This window comes from Solanum verrucosum, unplaced genomic scaffold, assembly GCF_900185275.1.
Source record: "Solanum verrucosum unplaced genomic scaffold, falcon-dt-bn FXZP01000102.1, whole genome shotgun sequence".
Lineage (NCBI taxonomy): Eukaryota > Viridiplantae > Streptophyta > Magnoliopsida > Solanales > Solanaceae > Solanum > Solanum verrucosum.
In genome coordinates this window covers 295,313-315,074 of record NW_026019930.1, presented here as the reverse complement: position 1 = coordinate 315,074, position 19,762 = coordinate 295,313, and the positions used below count along the sequence as shown (strand labels likewise).

Sequence of the window (19,762 nt, the reverse complement as noted above, 5' to 3'; positions counted from 1 at the left end):
AAGAATGAAGAGTTCCAAGTTAAGAGTTTCAAGTTGAGTAAAGAGTTTCAAGTTGAGTCAAAGTATCGAGTTTCAAGTAAAGTAAAGAGTAAAGAGTTGAGTTCATTTCTCAAAGTTATTAGGGAACTATGTATTCCCAAAGAAGTTTTAAAGAAATGTTTTTACATTTAAACAAGGTTGGAAACTGAGATTTCCAAAAGAGCCTTCGGGCTAGTTTTTGAGTAATTATCTCATATCAGCAGGAATAAATATGTTTTAAAAACATAAGAGCCAGTACATTTTTGGGAGTAGTATCGAGCACCGAATTGGGGGAGCGTTCAAAGAACCCACAGCCCCCATAGAACCATGTTAGCCACCATGGGTAGAAAAGGATCATACTTTTTAGATGAATCCTTTTCAGATTAGACTAGTGGATCCATTAGGCAGTTCAGGTCTTATACCTTTGGCCGGGTATAAGATGCTCTGGCAGCGTGAGGTCGATCGCTGTATCATCACTATAGCTCTTATGTGATGGTTGTCGGTTAGAGAAACTCCCACAGCAGTTATTGTATTTTTATACACAGAAATTATTATATTTTATATACATCAGTTCAATTGTATTTCTATATACATCTCAGGCTTATTGTATCCTTGTGTACACACAGAGTTTATAACATGTTTTAAACAGTCTTTCTTTATATCGCACTTGTTTTAAATTGCCTTCTATTAAAAGAAGTCAATCAGGTTGAGTTCAGTTATTCAAGAGTCGAGTATCCTTGAGTTAAGTATCTTTGAGTTAAGTATATATCTTGAGTTGAGTATCTATCTTGAGTTGAGTATCTATCTTTGAGTTGAGTATATATCTTTGAATTGAGTATCTGTCTCTGAGTCCAATATCTATCTTCTGAGTTGAGTAAGTTTGAGTAGTTTTGAGTATTCCTTGAGTTGAGAAAGTTTGAAAAGAGGTAAGTTGTTCAGTTTATTCCAGTTTTTCTTCTAGCCTATGTTGTTTAGCTTTCCAGCTTACATACTCGTACATTCCACGTACTGAGCCGTTTGGCCTGCATCTTTTTATGATGCAGACACAGATATTCAGGATCATCAACAGGAGATTCGTTGATACATCCAGGAGTTCCAGTTAGCTATGACAAGCCTCTTTGCTTCCGGAGGATTTCATTTACCTTTCAGTTGTATCAGTTGTTAAGAGGTCGTGGGTCTTGTCCCGGCTTCCATCTTTATCAGTTAGAGGCTTCATAGATAGACAATAGAGTTTCAGAAGTCTCTTCATTTATTTTGTTAAATGTTTTGAAGACTAAAGTTGCCTTTTATGGCGAGTTGTATATATATATTCTATTATACAGAGTTTTCTTTTGAGTTAAAGATTTGTAAAGTTGAGTTTATAAACTCTTATTCAGTTTTAAGCTCTTGTATGCTTAAGTTAGTATTTCGCTTGGAGTCAGCCAGGATGAGGGTTCGCTTGGGGACCAGCAATGGTCTTCGAGTGCCGGCCACGTCCAGGGTGTAGGCTCGGGGCGTGACACATACTCACCCCAATACCTGAGGGGGATAGCAGCCTGAAATCTGATGGACCGAGCTATATTCAGAATGGTCCTGTGTTTCCTCTTAACTACCCTATTCTGTTGAGGGGTATACACACACGAGGATTGGTGGGCAATGCCAAGTTCACTTAGTAAGGCCTGAAAGTTGTGACTCAAGAACTCAGAGCCATTTGTTTGTTCTCAAAGTTTTAACACTTGTTGAGAACACATTTTTAACTTTAGTAAGGAGCTGTTTAAGGACAACTATGGTGTCAACTTTGGAGTTTATCAAAAAAATCCAAGTATATCTACTAAATTCATCTATAACTGTAACAAAGAACCTTTTTCCATTATAAGTGGGAACTCTGTAAGGTCCCCATATATCACAGTGCAACAATTCAAAAACAAAACTGGACATAGTAATACTTAAAGGAAATAGAAGCTTTGCGTGCTTAGCAACATGACACACTGTACAATGAGAATGATCTTTTCCTCCTAAAGACCTAAGAAACTCATGTCTCTTTATTATGTCAAGAAGTGCACGTCCTAACCTCTTGTGCCATACATCAACTGAGTCAGAAGTAACATGTACATCAGTTGACTTAGTAACATTTTTTACAGAGTTTGTTTCACTAGGACTCCTTCTACTATTCACCAGCTTCTTTGGAGCTTGAGTTGGTCCACCTTTTAGTATGTAGAGTCCATGTTCCTTACCAATCCCCTTCACCTGACTATTTGAGAGATCCTGAAACACACAGAAGTCAGGAAAGAATGCTAACTATGCAATTAAGCTCCTTAGTGATCTTGGACACTGATAGTAAGTTAACTCTGAAGTCAGGCAGGTATAATACATTTGATACAGACTGGTTTGTAAACAGGCATGTGCTACCAATATGAGAGACAACAGTAGTGTTACCATTAGGCAAATAAACCTTATTGTGTGCATCAGTAATAGATACAGTACTAGTGTCTAACAAGATTTGAGGTGATGTGATGAGTAGCTCTAGTGTCTACTACCCATTCACCTGCATCATATGAACACAAAAGAGCAGAAGTATGTATTCCTGCATCTACAGAGGCAACTTTGGCAGAAGATTCTACTGTGTGATCACCTCCATTCTTGGATAATAGCTGGAGAATTTGTTGATACTGGTCCTGAGTGATAAATCCTCCAGAAGTTTGAACTGCAGTTGAAGAAGTTCTTGACTCAGTGTTGAGAGGTGTATCAACCTGATTAGCATAAGCTCCAGTAGTCTGGCCTTTCCTCTTTGACTTAAAATCAGTTGGATATCCAATAATTTTGTAGCATTGTTCCTTAGAGTGACCCTTGCAACTACAATGATCACATTGCAACAATGCCTCATATTCTTGTAACTACCGGATGAGCTTGCACCACTACTGTTGTAACTTCCACTTGCACCTGAGATATTACGAGAACTTCCTCATTTGAATGTGCTTGAACCTGTGTGAGAGTTTGAATTCCTATTACTGTACATGACTGTGCCTTCAATTGCACTAGGTCCTGAGTTAAGTGAACTTGAATTCACTGGACTTCTCTGACACTTTTGGTCCATAAGAAGAGCATAAGCTTCGTTCAAGGTAGGGATAAGACTCATCATGAGAGTTTGACTTCTAGGTGGTGAATATGACTCATTCAAACCTATAAGATACTGAAGAAATCTCTGATACTCACAATGTTCACCAAACTTCCTTGATTCTGGACAAGGACATGAGGGACAGGGAATGAGAGCATCATACTCATCCCAGAGGTCTCTTAGATTGGAGAAGTAGTCGGCAATTGCCATTGTGCCTTGAGTGAGAGTGTGAATCTCTCTCTGTAAATGAAATATCCTAGATCTGTTTGCAGTATCGAACCTTTCTCTCAAATCCAGCCATACCTTACGAGCATCAGATGCATAGACAACTGAACTTAGAAGTCCAAGTCGAACAACATTCATTATCTAGGATAAAACTACAACATTACATTTTTCCCACTGATCATGTAACACATGTTCAAACATGGATTTAGGAAATCTTCCATCAACAAATCCTAACTTGCTGCGTCCTATAAGTCTAATCCTAAACGATCTACTCCACAGTGCATAGTTCTCAGATCCAGTTAATTGAAGAGAGATTAAAGAGCTACCTGAAGTGTCTGTGTGTTGAAGAAATAGTGGATGATTATGGTCTATCACTGAAAACGAAGCCATGGTTGTAATCCTAACACTTGTATTTTCAGTAGTTGATTCAATTGCCATTTGTAGAACCTATATTGCAGCTGAATTTGACCTTTGATGCTTCCTTGCGAGTCACCTTTGAACAAGGATGAATTCTGAGCATCCAGTGGTAAAAGCTACAACGGAATTAGTCTTCGATCAATGGCTCTGATACCATGAAAACACCATTAATAGAGGTTGAAAGTATACAGAATTACAAAGAGAAGAACAAAGTAGAAGAGAAGAGAAGAGAGCATCTTATTGAGTTTAATGAATTTTCTGTTACATTGAAAGTTAGCCTTTACATTGTAGTTCAATATCTTTTTATAGACTATTGTATTGCAACTACTTTCTTAACTAACTATAGAAGCTTCTAGAACTTTCCTAACAACTTTAACTGACTCACACCATACAGCTTGTTCAATCACCTAAGCTGATCAACAAACGCCAGACTACAAAGATGGGATGTTTTGTTAATCTCAATGACTTTCTTCCCAAATCAAACAATATTTATACAACTGAAATATATTTACATTGCATGATTCCATCTATTTATGGACTTTGTTCAATCATGACTACTCAGCTATGAAGTCATCTCATCAAATCTAAAGATCATCTCTTCATAAACTGAATACAATAAGAACAGAAAAATTACTAGAGATCAAGCTCTTTATCATCACAAGTTTCACTTTGTTTATTCTTCGTATAGTAGGAATTGTGAGGTGCTACGACATTTGGAGTTTGAATGTTCAAAAAAGGATTTTAGGTTGTGAGGTGTTGCGGCATCTGGAGTTCCATTCCACAGTAATTCGGCGCATTGTTGGTAGGCCAGCTCAGTGGGATGAACAGAGTTGAAAAACAAGTAATCTTTCACATTTTTACATAACCCGTAATCTTTTACCTGCCTCTTCCCTCCACAACTAAGAATCCCTCGAAACGGACCAGTCCCACAACAAGCCACCTCTGATATCGTAAAACCTAAACAAAATAAAATCACAAGTAAATTGAACCATTCTTTATATAACATTAAATAGATTGATTCCAGACGTTAAATAGTATATCCAACTGATCACATCGGCTCTAACCATTCTCTATCATATAGATGGAAACAAACACAAGCAAATCCAAGATTTGAAGGCTTCGGGTGCATCATCAATAAGGCTCAAATATAAGCTCGCACTCTAACTGGATTCGAACTCAGGTCTCGCATGTGGTTCCTCTCACTTGTTCCAGGAACACAATGACACTCCTATGCTCCTCATGAGTGCAAAATTAATTATATCTTAATTTCTGCCAGTTTTTCAAGATAGATATACATAACACATGATTTTCCGAAGTTAACGAGTGCATGTGCACATCTACCTCTAGGGGTGGATCCGCCTCTGAAAATATGTATGATCCAGAGTGTCACGTGCTCATCCTCGCCTCCAAATACGACAACTCCTCAAAATAGTCACTCAAGTTTCTTTTATAACTTCAAAATCACTCAACTAACATTTTTCCCACTTAACCCTTTTTTATAATTTCAAAGTTTACTCAACTAAGAATTTTCTCACAAAAAGTCATTCAACTTATATTGTAATAACCTCAACATCATTTAACTATGACTATTTTACCTACAACGTCATCCAACCTATTCAATTGATTTTTTTTCAGTTATATTTATTGACATAAAACTTTTAATTAAAATCAAAATTATAAAAAATAAAATAAAATAACATATCATTGTTGACCTACATGCTAAAATTATGAGTAGTATTGATTGGGAGCATAAACAAAGTTATCTTTTCCGATCGAAAAAAATGTGTACAACTGTTGATTGGGAGTTTTAAATTTTGGTCAGACCTAAACTTCATTTTTACTTTTATATATTCTTCAACATTGAAGTCCTCCATCTCCGTCCTTTATATTCTTTCTCAGTTTCCATTTCTCTAAACTCAAAAGCATCAAATTAAGCAAAATTTTGGTGTCCTGTTCCCACTCTCAATAACCCAAGCAAGGTCAGATTTCTATTTTTTTCCCATGCATTTTACTCTATTTTCTTGACATCATTATTCAGTAATATTCTTTAATCAGATTTTTCTTGGTTATTTTAAACTTCTTGTCTTCTCTACTTATTTACTAGGCATATTATTCCATTAAGAAATTAAAGTTTAGAGTTGTTAAACTAAATTAGAAATTACAAATCATTAACACACATCCATCCTAAGATGGGAAGAACTGTACTAATAAAGTCAAAGCGAAAACAGAGTTTTTTTCACCAAAATATATCCTCGAACTATCGCAAATGGTTTGCAGATACCCTCCATCATACTTTTGAGACGTTGGTGTCCTGCCGTCCAAAAACTAGAGCATATAAGCCCTTCACTCTAACGGAAGACTAAATAGGGACACGTGGCACAATTTTATCCGTCGATTCGATATTTAATAAATGTTAGGTCGGTAGATAAGATTATGACACGTGTATATCCATTAGTATAAATGGTATATATGCTCTACTTTTGGACGACAGGGGCATCAATGTCCCAAAAATATGACGGAGGTTATCTGCATACCATTTACGATAGTTCGGGGTATATTTATCCTTTTTCCCAATTTTAAATATGAGCTCCTCTAGATGTTTCATGTCTTTTAGATTCACATTTTGCGACAGATAGAATTTTAAAATTTTAGCTTCGAAGCTCTTATGTTGGTGTAAATTTCAGCTGAAAATAAAATGAACAAAAAAATTATTCACGCTAAGGCGCACATATTTCTCTATCTTTAAGGAGATTCAAGCTCACTATGTCATAATCTACACCGATCCAGCAGTATCACTATTGACTTGTCCCCTCTAGGATATAACAGTCCAACAACGTCGTACACTCGAGCAACTCCGGATTAGTTAAAGAGTTCAAAACTCCACAAAAAGAACACCTTTCTTTAACATATAATTACTCTTTTTTATATAGTGAATATAGTTGAAGACTTAGAATGTTCTTCTTTGTGTCAACTCTCTCTTTCACTACACTAACATTACAACAATATTTTTCCACACTTCTCGTCTTTTTTATGATACTTCACAAAAGAAGAAACACCACTATTTATAGATGAGGAAGTCTTTCATATAATCAATGGGTAGAACGAGAGGTAGTAATGTGATAGATATGACATAAGTTATAAGAAACTAATGACCATGAGAGTTACAAGAACTAATAGGCATCTTGTACCACAATTTATATCCACTAACATATGCACTCTTATTATTTTATTTTAATAATAAAAGGCATATACACAAACATCTTAAATGATGGATTATTCCATTTTTCTATCTCAATACTAAGAAAAACCAAAAATAAAATATAAAAACATCCAAGGTAAAGGGACTCTAAACAAAACTTGATAAACCAGTGTATTCTGCAATTTCATATAATTTGATGTGAAATTTGAAAGAACACAATATCTTATTTAATCCTCGACAGGTCCTTTTAACTTTTCCTCTTTTCAAGCTTCGGCGCAAACCCAACAATGTGCTTGTTTGTAGAAGCTCATGCGGGATTCTTGTAACATCAAATGCATTTCACCGGAAACAAAAATGAGCTGAATGACCATTTTTGGTTATAAAAGATTATTGAGTAACAAACTTTTGACTCAGGGGGGCCTAGAATTAATATCTCCAGTAACTGAAAGAAAATACCCGAGGTTAAAGGTGTATTGTAGCGGATATATTTGTGACACATAAAACTTCATATGTTACATTACTTTGATAATATTTTGGTTTGGTTTTTTTTTTCCTTCTCTAAATTATGAAATAATTATGTTTTCATTTCTTTTATGAAAGGTGACAAAGCAATTAACTCAAGCCATGGATGTTGTTGAGACTTGTGGCAAAGGAACTCTTTCTTCTGGAGAGCCTTCAAACAAATGTAGTATTACATCAATTTATGATGATGAAGTTGTGGGCTTTGAGATAGGTGCACAAATTATAATAAAGAAATTGATACGAGGAACAAAGGAGCGGGATCTTATCTCCATTTATGGAATGCCTGGACTCGGTAAAACAACTCTGGCAAGTAAGGTGTATAACAATCCCTCTATTGTTATTTACTTTGATGTTAAAGCATGGTGTGCTGTGTCGCAAGCATATAATAGGAGGACACTATTGGTTGAGATTTTCAAACAAGCTACAAATGATGAGGTCAAAATCAAAGAGAATGACGATGTAGCTGACATGTTGCGCAGGGTTCTAATAGGCAAGAGATACCTCATTGTATTAGATGACATTTGGGATGTCAAGGCATGGGAAGATTTGGGAATATGTTTCCCTCAAGGTGAATATGGAAGCAGAGTAATGGTCACAACACGAATTGAAGAAGTGGCTAAGCATCTTCAGCACGACAGTGATCCTTATTAGCTTTCTAACGTCCAAAGAGAGTTGGGAATTATTGGAGAAGAAGGTATTTCGAGGAGAGAGTTGTCCCCCGGATCTAATGGAAGCAGGGTTACAAGTTGCCCTACACTGTAAGGGATTGCCTCTTGTGGTTGTTCTGATTGCTGGAATTATTGCAAAAATGGATAGGGAGGCGTCATTGTGGCTCGAGGTTGCCAATGACTTAAGTTCTCTTGCTTTAGGAGAGCAGAGTATGAAGGTAATTCAATCAAGTTATGATCATTTAGAAGACCACTTAAAGCCTTGCCTTCTTTACATGGCATTGTTTCCAGAGGACCATAAGATTCCAGTGGACGATCTGTTGAAGTTGTGGATGGCTGAAGAGTTTGTACTGAATTCTGAAACAGAGAACATGGAGGAAGCATCTCGAAATTTCTTGAGTGATTTGCTTAACAGGAGCCTAGTAATGGTCTCCGGAATGAATATTAATTGTGATGTAAAATACTGCTCAATTCATGATGTAGTGCGTGAGTTCTGCTTGAGAAAACTCACAGAAGAAAAGTATATGCAGCTCACAGTGCCATACAATCCGTATCAACATTTGCATTCCATGGAATCACGGTTATGTATTTATATTCATGATGATCTTGTTAAACAATTAGATCATTCCGACGAGCAGCTGGATAAGATTCCAATGCTTGATTTCAAGGAAACAAATTCTTTGGAGTTCATTGCTCATCCAAAACTCAATACATGGAATAACCAATATTCGAATCCTTTGGATTTACTTGTTAAATTAAGATTTGTTCGGGCGTTGCATTTGATGGATGTCGTACTACCAAATTCATGGGCTACTGCAATGCAATCGCTAACTCAGTTGAGGTACCTTGCACTTCATGTCAAACAATTCGAATTGGAGTGGATATCACACCTACACAATCTCCAAACTCTGCAGCTCAAGTCAAGTAAGAGGATAAGCCTTAGGGGTGCTACTTTATGGGAAATGACGAAACTAAGGCATGTGAATATAAACTATCTTTTCGTGGCATGGGAAGACAATGACGAAGGAAGTTTTGAAGAATGTTCAACAAGTATGCTAGAGAACATGAAGAGTTTCCGCACTTGCGATATATGCTTGGATAAAATGAATGCAAGGTTCTGGTGGAGGTTTCCTCATCTTGAAGAACTCAACCTCCGCGTTAGATATGAACCCGAGTTTCCTTTGTTTCCCATACCGGAAGTTCATACTCGCATTCACTCTCTTTCTCTGGAGTTTTCTTTAGTGAAATTATTTAATTCAGCTGGATGGGAGAGGTATTTTGTGTTCCCTTCAAATCTTAGGCATTTGTATCTTGGCGGCTGTTTCTTGACGGAAGAAATGGTTTTAAACATTGCAAGATTGAAGAAGCTTGAGAGTCTCAAATTATTTATGGGATTTCCTTTTGGGAGACCAGAGAGCTATTGCTGGGATGTGACAAATGTGGAGTTCCCTGCACTCAAATACCTGACATTACACCTTATGAGGATAGCAGAATGGAAGGCTTCAGAGGAATCCTTTCCTGTGCTTGAGAAGTTAGTTATAAGAGAATGTCACTACTTCAAGGAGATCCCTACTAGCTTTGCCGATATTCCAACACTGCGACTTATTCAACTGTCAAACTGCATGGAGTCTTTAGGGGTTTCTGCTATGAATATCAAAAGAGACATTGAAGAAAACACAGGATGTGACAGTCTCCTTGTTCTAGTCTAGCTGTACAACAAAACTAAATGCAATTCAAAGTTGTTTTTACTTCTGTATTGTCACATTATTATCTGTTTTTCTTTTTAACTTGGAAGCTGAGATTGCAATTCAATTTGGAAGTTTTTGAGAGGTCAAAACTGCTTTATTTCAAAATGTGAGATGTTTGGTTATGCTTTTGAGAGAAAATAAATGCTTTTGAAGCAGCAGAAACTGTTTTCACAATTTAAAATAGTTTATGACTTATTCCATATTCCATTTTCAAACATTTATCTTAAGTTGACTATTATTTTAATTATTGCTTATAAACCAAGTCTTATAATGCTGCTATAAGATAAATTTGTGAAAGTGCTTACTTATTTGATTGGAAAGAATAAAATTTCTGCTCACCTTCACCTATTCAATTGTGTCCGCCTCCTCCTCTGAAAATCATCTTGCTAACTATATAGAGAAAATGATCAAAATGGTCCTTTATATATTGGGGAGTTGATTTACTTGGTCGTTAACAGAGGCAGACCTAGGATTTAAAAACGAAATGGGACACTAGAGGCGGATGTGGGTTAGTCGAAGCACTGAAATTTCATCCAAAAATGTTTTTCAAACAAGTAAAAAATTGAAGGTATTGAAATAAATATAAATGTGTAACATAGTTCAAATGTATGGTTGGATGACCCTGACTTTGAGCGTACACTTTGAGGTTTCTAGTTCAAATTGGAAAAAATGACAACAAGAAAACGCAACAATCAAGAATCGAACTTAATACACTTTGCTTGTGAAGAAGTGCAGTGATCAGTGTTGGGCCAATGCACCAACTCAACTACCGTATTTCAGGGTGCACAATTGATTATGATCCTTATTTAGGTATATAAATGTATATATAATATATACGTAATTTTTTTGTTTTTCACTCTTTAAAAAGAGCAGGTTCACTTTAGTACTTAGACACCCTTCGTGAAATTTCTGACTACGTCACTGTATATATACATAATTTTTTCTGAAGTTAACAGGTGCATGTGCACTCCCTTCCTTAAGCACGAGTCCGCCTCTCGTCCTTGATGTATAATTCGCACTGAAATAATCCTTAATGTATGTAAAAGGAACGAGCGTTTTTAGGTCCACAACCTAAAATACATAAAGGAGTCTTCCGCTCGGGGGTTATACATTAAGAACCAAAATAATTCAAACTCTTCGTATATTAAGGCCCATTGTCAAATATATGCCACATAAACTAGTAATTAAAAAGCCGACTTTATAATAAATATGGATCTTATTATTGAACATGGCCGATAAGAATGACCTTGAAGATCCACAATCGTGTTATGAAGGACGGACATCTTATTATTTGCCCATTAAGCTTAGGGTTTCAATCACTATTACTCTCGAAGAATTCAGAAATCATTTCTTAACTTCTACATTACTTTTTGTGATAGTATATTTTTAGTTTTATGTCCGAATGCCTACTTAACATGAACAAAGGGATTTTTTCGACCGAAAAAATGTGCGGTATTCCCCACCGTACATACAGCTGTTGATAATTGGGAGTTTTATAATTTAGTCAGACCTAAACTTAATTATTTGTATACCTTCTTAACGTGTATGACTAATTATTAACAAGTCATGTAGACTTTTGGGCGGCTGGTTAGGCTTAAAAAAAAGTCCTTCGCCTTAGGCCCCTAATTTTAGGGGGGCTCATTTTTTAGTGAGCAACTTTTACATATAGCAAACACAAAATTCATATTTGTATGCTATAGCAAAGTTTGCATAATTGTGCTACATAGCAAACATAAATATGTATATTTCACTATATATATACAAAAGAAAGCAGATGTATAATCTGTTTTGGTATACATATACAAAAAGATCAATTGTATAAAGTGAGAGAGACGAGTGAGCGAGCGAGATCTGGGAGAGGGGAGAGAGAGGAACAAAAATATATGTATATATACAATTTTCACGCAGTTTATACATTTGCGTTTTTGTATAAAGTGAGAGAGGCGAGTGAGAGAGCAAGATCTGGGAGAGTGGCGAGCGAGATCTGGGAGAGGGGAACGAAAATATATGTATATATACAATTTTCTCTCGCTTTATACAAACACAAACGCATTTTATACAATTTGCGTTTTTTGTATAAAGTGAGAGAGCGAGATCTGGGAGAGTGGCGAGCGAGATCTAGGAGAGGGGAGAGAGGGGAACGAAAATATATGTATATATACAATTTTCTCTCGCTTTATACAAACACAAACGCACTTTATACACTTGCGTTTGTATAAAAAACGAGAGAGGGGAGGGAGAGAACGAGAGTGGCGAGCGAGATTCAATAGGAGAGAGGTGAAATAGCAATAGTTTGCTATGAGGTACAATTAGATCAAACTATATTTATATAATTTAATTTGAATTAATAGTTTGCTATTATATACAATTTTCCCTTTTTTAGTTAATTAGGTACGATTAAATTTTAAAAAAAATATTACAACTAAGACAATAAATGCAAAGGCCTCATTTTTTAGTTAATTAGGAAGGATTAATTTAAAATTTTTTATTCAAACTAAGAAAATAAATGCAAACGGCTTAATATAGTGATAGTCTGATAGATATGACTATGACTTTTTAACTTTCCAATAAAAAGTTGTGTACTTTTTTTTAATGTACAAGTTATCTTCTTTTTTTTTACCTTTTTTTTTCTAATTTTATTTTATATATTCTATCCTCCTCCCTTTTATTTCTTCTCACTTTTCTTTTTTCTAATCTTACATCTCCGTCTTATTCAAAGCTTAAAAATTTACTTGTTCTATTAATAGTTTATATTTTAAATTTGGAGAAGACTATATTGCAGCAGCCCGATTCATTTTCGGAAATCAAGTCTTCATAGCTTTTGAATTCGGTAATATCATTCTAATTTCTAATATTATATTTTTTATTTGATATTGTAAATAGTGTTTAAAATATTTGTTAGATTTTAATATGTCAAATAGAAAATATGAATCCGGTCATTCAAAACTTAAAAGGAAAAGAAAAGTCGATAACTTGATAAAATCTCAAAAAGGTGCTCTTGATAAATTTTTGGGAAACAATGTTAACATTAAATCAAAAAAGGTAGGGGAATGCTCTTTAGAAGAACAAGTACTAACTTAATTGAAGTTAAGTTAGATAATGATATAAACCAAAAAGAAGAAGAAGGAGAAGAAATTAGTGAAAAGTCGGATGTAGATTCCCAAGAAAATCAAGAACTTATAAATGAATTAAATAATCATACTCCTAAAAATATCTATGATCCTAGTCAATGGAATATTGTTGATACAAAGTTAAGAGACTTATTAGTAGAAAAGGGACCAATTAGAATTACCGACACATGTTTTCCAAAGGATAAATTTTTAAGGCACTTTTCTACTACATGTTATTTTCAAAAGTTGGCAAATGGAGAAAGACATGAAAGAAGATGGTTAGTTTATTCCAAAGATTTGAATAAGGTATTTTGTTTATGTTGTAAGTTATTTAATACGACCTTTAATGCAAAGAATAATAAGTTAGCTAATGAAGGTAGTAGAGATTGGAAAAATCTTACTACTAAGCTTAGAACTCATGAAACAACTAACCAACATATTATTAATATGAGTTCATGGATTGATTTAGAATTTAGATTGTGTAATAATAAAACAATCGATAAAAACATTCAAGACCAAATTAATAGAGATAGAGAACACTGGAAAAATGTATTGTCAAGAATTATTTCCGTCATAAAAACTCTTGGAAGAAATAATTTGGCGTTTAGGGGGGGGGAATGAAAAAATCTATCAAAAAAATAATGGAAACTTTTTGAGTCTTATTGAAATGATTGCATAATTTGATCCAATTATGCAAGAACATATTCGACGAATCAAACATGATGAAATTCATAATCATTATCTTGGACATAATATACAAAATGAATTAATAAATTTATTGGCAAGTGAAATTAAGAACAAGATTATTGAAAAAGTTATAAAAACAAAGTATTTCTCTATCATACTTGATTGCACGCCAGATACAAGTCATCAAGACCAAATGTCTTTTATAATACGGAGTGTAGATATTTCGGCAACTCCAATAAATGTAATAAAATATTTCTTTCATTTTTTTTATTTATTTATTTTTTTGGGGGGATAAAATAAACTAAAAGATTTTAAGAATATAACTCATATGACTTTCTTTTGGGGAATTTAATTAAATAAAACCAATTCAAATAAAAGGTTAGTCAAATACAAATAATCAAATAAATATCGTTATACCCCATTTTAACTCGAAGTTCAAATGGTGTACAACATATTGGTGAATCTTAAAACCATTTTAAAGAGTCGCCACCTGATTATGTTAAAGGTGAATTAGGACACCTATTTTGCTGAAATTATACTAAATTAACTCTATATTAAAATTTACTTAACCTTGTGAGATTCTAGGTAAGGGTTCTAATTTATATTAAAGGGAAGGGGTAAGACATCCTTTAAAATCTGTTAAAAACAATTAACCGGCCAAACTTATGTTAATTAATTAGGCTAAGAAAAGTGATTGATTTTCTTACTTTATTATTTATTCATTTTTTAAAAAAATATAATAATAATAATTAATACTTAGTATATAAGAAACAGGATGACACGGCTATATGGAAAGTGTGTAATCAAATTTAGAGCAAGACACGGGCAGAACTAGTTATTAACAATATAAGAAGTTGGAAAACTAGCACACAACTTAAAGTCAAAAATGTAGGAAAGCCATTTTGTCTTTTTACGAGTTTTAATTATGGTCTTGCCAAAAGAAGAAGATGGGTCACTTATTTTTTAAGTCTTTAAAATAAGAGTTTTATGTGATGAGGGAAATGTCTCATAGCTTAAAGAAACCTCCAAATTAAGTACAACTACTAGTTATATATTAGAGAACATATAAGTAAAGCCAAAAACACTAATCACATCAACACAAATAAATTAAACAAGCTGAAGTAATTAAAGGTTATGCTTGGCTCTAACAGAAGAAAAGATTATCTCCCCCGTTAGTCGATGTATGAACAAATATGAAGCAGGAAAAAGTAAGGATGTGCAAGTAATATAAAATAATCAAGAGCCATGTAAGCTCCATAAAAGATTTTTCCTTCTGTAGGTTGGCTGTCTTAACAAAATAGAGATGAACGAGGGTGATAATAAATGGAATCTGTACATCAGCGACCTTATCGAGTCTCAAGTGAAACTCTTCGGCTCCAGTGTTCATGCAAAATAGATAAACGAGATAAAAATGATTAGAAAATAGTATACTCTCGATCAAACATGTGAGCTAGATAATAAATAAATTATGAAGTTCACAGACTTGTAAATTCACATCAAACAAACATTTCTTTTCATTAGTGTTACATTAGTAGTCATTGAGTTTATACTAATTCAAGCATTCAAAAACAAGTACATATATTCAAATGAGATAGTTATTCTCAATGTAAACTTTCCAAACAGAATCTCAAAGTTAGATATGATATGTATAGAAATAAATTCTTGACTCCAACTATGGCCATGTTTAATAGAGAGTAAAAGAAAAACAAAGAATTAGAATTTGATGGAGCAATGTTCAGATACTAGAAAGTGATTCATGTACATATAAACATAGAGCAAAAACTGCAAGTTTTGAACTATATATAATTGTCATTTTAATGCAAATTAACAGAAAATCTAACATGGATTCCTAAACTAATACAAACATACTAAACAGAAGGGTAGGATATAACAAGGAAAAGGTGCCGAGATTACCGTTTGTGGGGCAGCGAACTAAGACAACGAATAGAGGACGATGGTTTTTCCACCACGAGAAACTTGAACACGAACAATAGTCGAGGAACCGGGCAGAAGTCCTAGCAGTTCTCGATTCAGGAGCGTATTTCGAGTGTATTGCTACTTGTTCCTAAAGGTTGTTCTTCGTATTTCTGCCAAGAAAACTTACCTTGTATTTTGTTCAAAAATAAAATAAAATCCCCCTGTCTTCTCCCCTCTCACAGTGAATAAGAGCAAATATATCTTCTTTTTGGTTTCCTCCCAACCCCTTTTTCCCTTCTGATTTTTCTCCCCAATTTTTCCGATATTTTCTTCAACGCCCAAAATTTTTTGTTTTTCTTTTCACAGTGAACAGCCAACAAATATATAGAAGGGAGAATCGGCTTCGAAAAAAAATAGGGGGAAAACGGACCTCAAATTTTTCAAACCAAAGACCCAATTCAAAATTCAAAAATCAAAATCTTTCACCGATTTGGACAAACACCCTTTTTCTGAAAATTTGCCCCATTCTAGAAAAGGAAAAGGGAGATGGACGATTGGGATCGATCCCATCGTCCTGACGAGCAACGTGGATCCATCTCAAGACGAGCAAGGACGAAGCCATGAAGTTGTTGTTGTCGTTGACGTCGTTTTCTGGGTTAAATGCTTTGAGAACGTTGTATGTTGCTAGAATCTTTTTGGTCAATGGAAAGTGGGCCAGGTCTGGGAATTACAAAGGTGGGATTTGCTGGAAATAAAAATGGGATGGGCTGGGTCGGTTCAGGAGGGTTGGGTTTGGTATTGCCGCAACAGCTGGGCCTGGGTTAATAGAGGCATTGGTGTACGTATGTATTGCATGTTGTAATGTTTGCTGATGGGTTTGTGGAATCAAGTGGTAAATGGGGGGCTGATGGAAAGTGATTTGGGTTGACGAAATGGGCCCAAAATCTGGTCTCTCAATGGACTAAAACCAATTTGATAGATTTGGCTAAAAATTATAATTAGACAATAGGCAAGCTAATTTAGCCAAAAATTAAACAAGACAAATTTGTATAAATTAAATAATGAGCTTCTTAACCTTAACGAAATAAAATAATTGACTTAGTTATAAACTAAACAATTTAAAACATAAGCTATTATATAACTAAAAATGATTAACCAAATATTTAATTAAAATAAAATATTTTTGAGATGATTTTCGAATATTCATAGAATATACTAATTAGACACATATTTATATAGAACATATGCGTTATTTAAATAAGTATAAAACGACAAACTATTTGAAATAACTTGCAAACTACATTACATATTATTATTTTGAAATTTTATACGACTAATTATTTTAAATCGTTTGAAATTGAAGAGGCTCGGCGATTAATATATAATGTGGAGGTCCAAAATTGGGTGTCAACAGATATGATAATGGCTCTAATATGAAGGGAAAACATCAAGAAGTGCAAAAAAGACTTCTTGATAAAAATCCTAGATCATTTTATATACCATGTGGTTGTCATAATCTAAATTTGGTACTTTGTGATATGGTTAGTTCTTGTACGAAAGCTATATCATTCTTTGGAGTGATACAACATATATATTCACTATTTTCTTCATCTACTAAGCGGTGAATTTTTTAAAAGATAGTGTACCTAGTTTAACTCTTAAATCATTGTCACAAACACGGTGGAAAAATCGTATTGAAAGTGTTAAAGCAATAAGGTTTCAAACTCCACAAATAAGAGATGCTTTATTTAAATTAGAAGAATGATCCAAAAATTAAAAGTGAAACTAATTGTTTAGCAATTTTTGAGCTTGAAAATTTTGAATTTTTATTGGTTATGACTATTTGGTATGATGTATTATTTGCTGTAAATTCAATTAGCAAAAGTTTACAATCAAAAGATATGCATATTGATGTCGCTATAGATCAATTAAGAGGTTTAGTTTCTTTTTTAAAAACATATAGAGAATAAGGATTTACAAGTGCTATGATTTCGGCTAAGGAAATTGCATTAGAGATGAATATAGAACCTGTATTTCGTAAGAAACGTGTAATTTATAGAAAAAATAATTTGATGAGAATGTTGATAATGAAATCACAAGATCTCTTGAAGAATCATTTAGAGTTGATTACTTCTTATACATAGTAGATCAAGCCATCTTTTCACTTCAAAATAAATTTGAACAATTTGAAGTATATGAAAATATTCTTGATATTCTATTTAGTGGGAAAAAATTGAGATCATTAGTTGATGAAAATTTTAAAAAATTTTGTCTTAATCTTGAATGTTCCTTAAAACATAATAATCACTCCGATATTAACGGTTTAGACTTATTTCTGAATTAAAAGTGTTAAGGGAAATCATAAAAGTAGAAGACAATACTCTAATTGAGATAATCAAATAAAAAGACTTGATTCTTTTCCAAATGCTTACATTTCTTATAGAATAATGTTAACAATTTCCGTAACATTCGCCTCAACCGAAAGAAGTTTTTCAAAATTAAAAATAATAAAATCTTATTTAAGATCGACAATGTCTCAAAAAGATTAAGTGGTTTGACTATATTATCGATTGAAAACAATTATTAGAAGAGATTAACTACACACAAATTATTAACAACTTTACATCTCAAAAAGCTAGAAAAATAGATTTAAAATAAAAATATTTATATTTTTTTTAAGGCCTCTAGTTTGATTTTGGCCTTAGGCCACCAACGGGTTTGAGCCGCCATGGAACAAAATGCCTAGTAAATAAGTAGAGAAGCAAATAAAGTAAAATAAAAAAGTTAAAAATAACAACGAAAAAACTGATTAAAGAATAGTAATGAATAATGATGTGAAGAAAATAGAGTAAAATGTATGATAAAAAATAAAACAATTTAGAAATCTGACATTGCTTGGGTTATTGAGAAGATTGCTTAATTTGATGCTTTTGTGTTTAGAGAAATGGAAACTGAGAAAAATATAGAGGAAGGAAATGGTGGACTTCAATTATATTAATAATTGCTGATTAAACAAATAAATAAATACATACTATTATTTAAAACTCCCAATCAACAGCTGTATGTATTGTAGCCCACATTTCCGATCGGAAAAGAACTTTATTTATGCTCTTTCCACTTCATACTCCCTCCGTCCCTATTTACTTGTCCATATTTCCTTTTTTAATTGTCCCTATTTAGTTGTCCATTTTGACAAATCAAGAAAGGACAACAAATTTTTTCCTATTATACCCTTATTTACACTTCTTGAAAATTGTAAAAGTATATGTTGTTTCCCTCCAATTTATTTCACTTGAATTCAAATAAGTGGTTGTAATTTTGAAGTGAAAAGTTGTCATAAGGGTAAAATTGTAACTTCACTGTGCTAATCATTGTTGCCTTAATCTGTGTGCCATTTCTAAAGTGGACAACTAAAAAGGGACGGAGGGAGTATTATTTAACTAACGTTGATCTGACATTCGATTTGATGTAATATTTAAAAAAGTGAAATGATCTGGGAGATCTTTATATTTGGTTTCGTTTGTAAGTTGGACTCTCCTACTTATTAATTTGTCAACTGAACTCCTAAATTCATCATAATATAATATTTTAAATTCATCTGATCATTGACCGAACTTATATGACATTAATAATGCTGAGTTGGAAATTTACGTGATTACACGCATTTAACAGCGAGTAAATAAGTTATTTTACATTAAAAATATTTAAATAATAATAATTATTATTAATTTTTTTAAAAAAAAATTAAAAACCAATCTTCCTCAATTATCCCTCTCCCACCCCACCCCCACCCCTCTCTCCTCTGTCCCCAGCCCCCCTTCTCTCTTCTTAAATTCCACACCCACTGTCTTCCTTTCATTCTCTCTTTCATCCCACTTTCTTCTCAACCCACATTTCTTTTTCACTACAAATCAACCGCCCACCTTAACTACTTAGTCTAAAAGTTATTTAGATTTTAGCGTTTTAGTCTAAAAGTTATTTAGATTTTAACGTTTTAGTCTAAAAGTATTGAAATTATTAGTTATTTTTTCAGGCTTCAAAAAAGAGGTTTAAGTATGAATTAACACAAAGGATAATGATGGATGTTGAAAAAATTAAACTTCATTGATAAGTTAGAAAAACTTGAAAGATAACAAATGGATCTTGCGAATTTGTGA

At 33.6% G+C, this 19,762-nt stretch overlaps 1 protein-coding gene and 1 pseudogene across 2 annotated transcripts in view; one reads left to right on the top strand and one right to left on the bottom strand.

Moving 5' to 3' along the window:
- The window catches only part of LOC125830656 (60S ribosomal protein L7a-2-like), a 431,324-nt gene that overhangs the window by 223,138 nt on the left and 188,424 nt on the right, over positions 1–19,762 (bottom strand). The window lies entirely within an intron of this gene.
- LOC125830509 (putative late blight resistance protein homolog R1B-16) lies at positions 7,578–9,852 on the top strand (annotated as a pseudogene).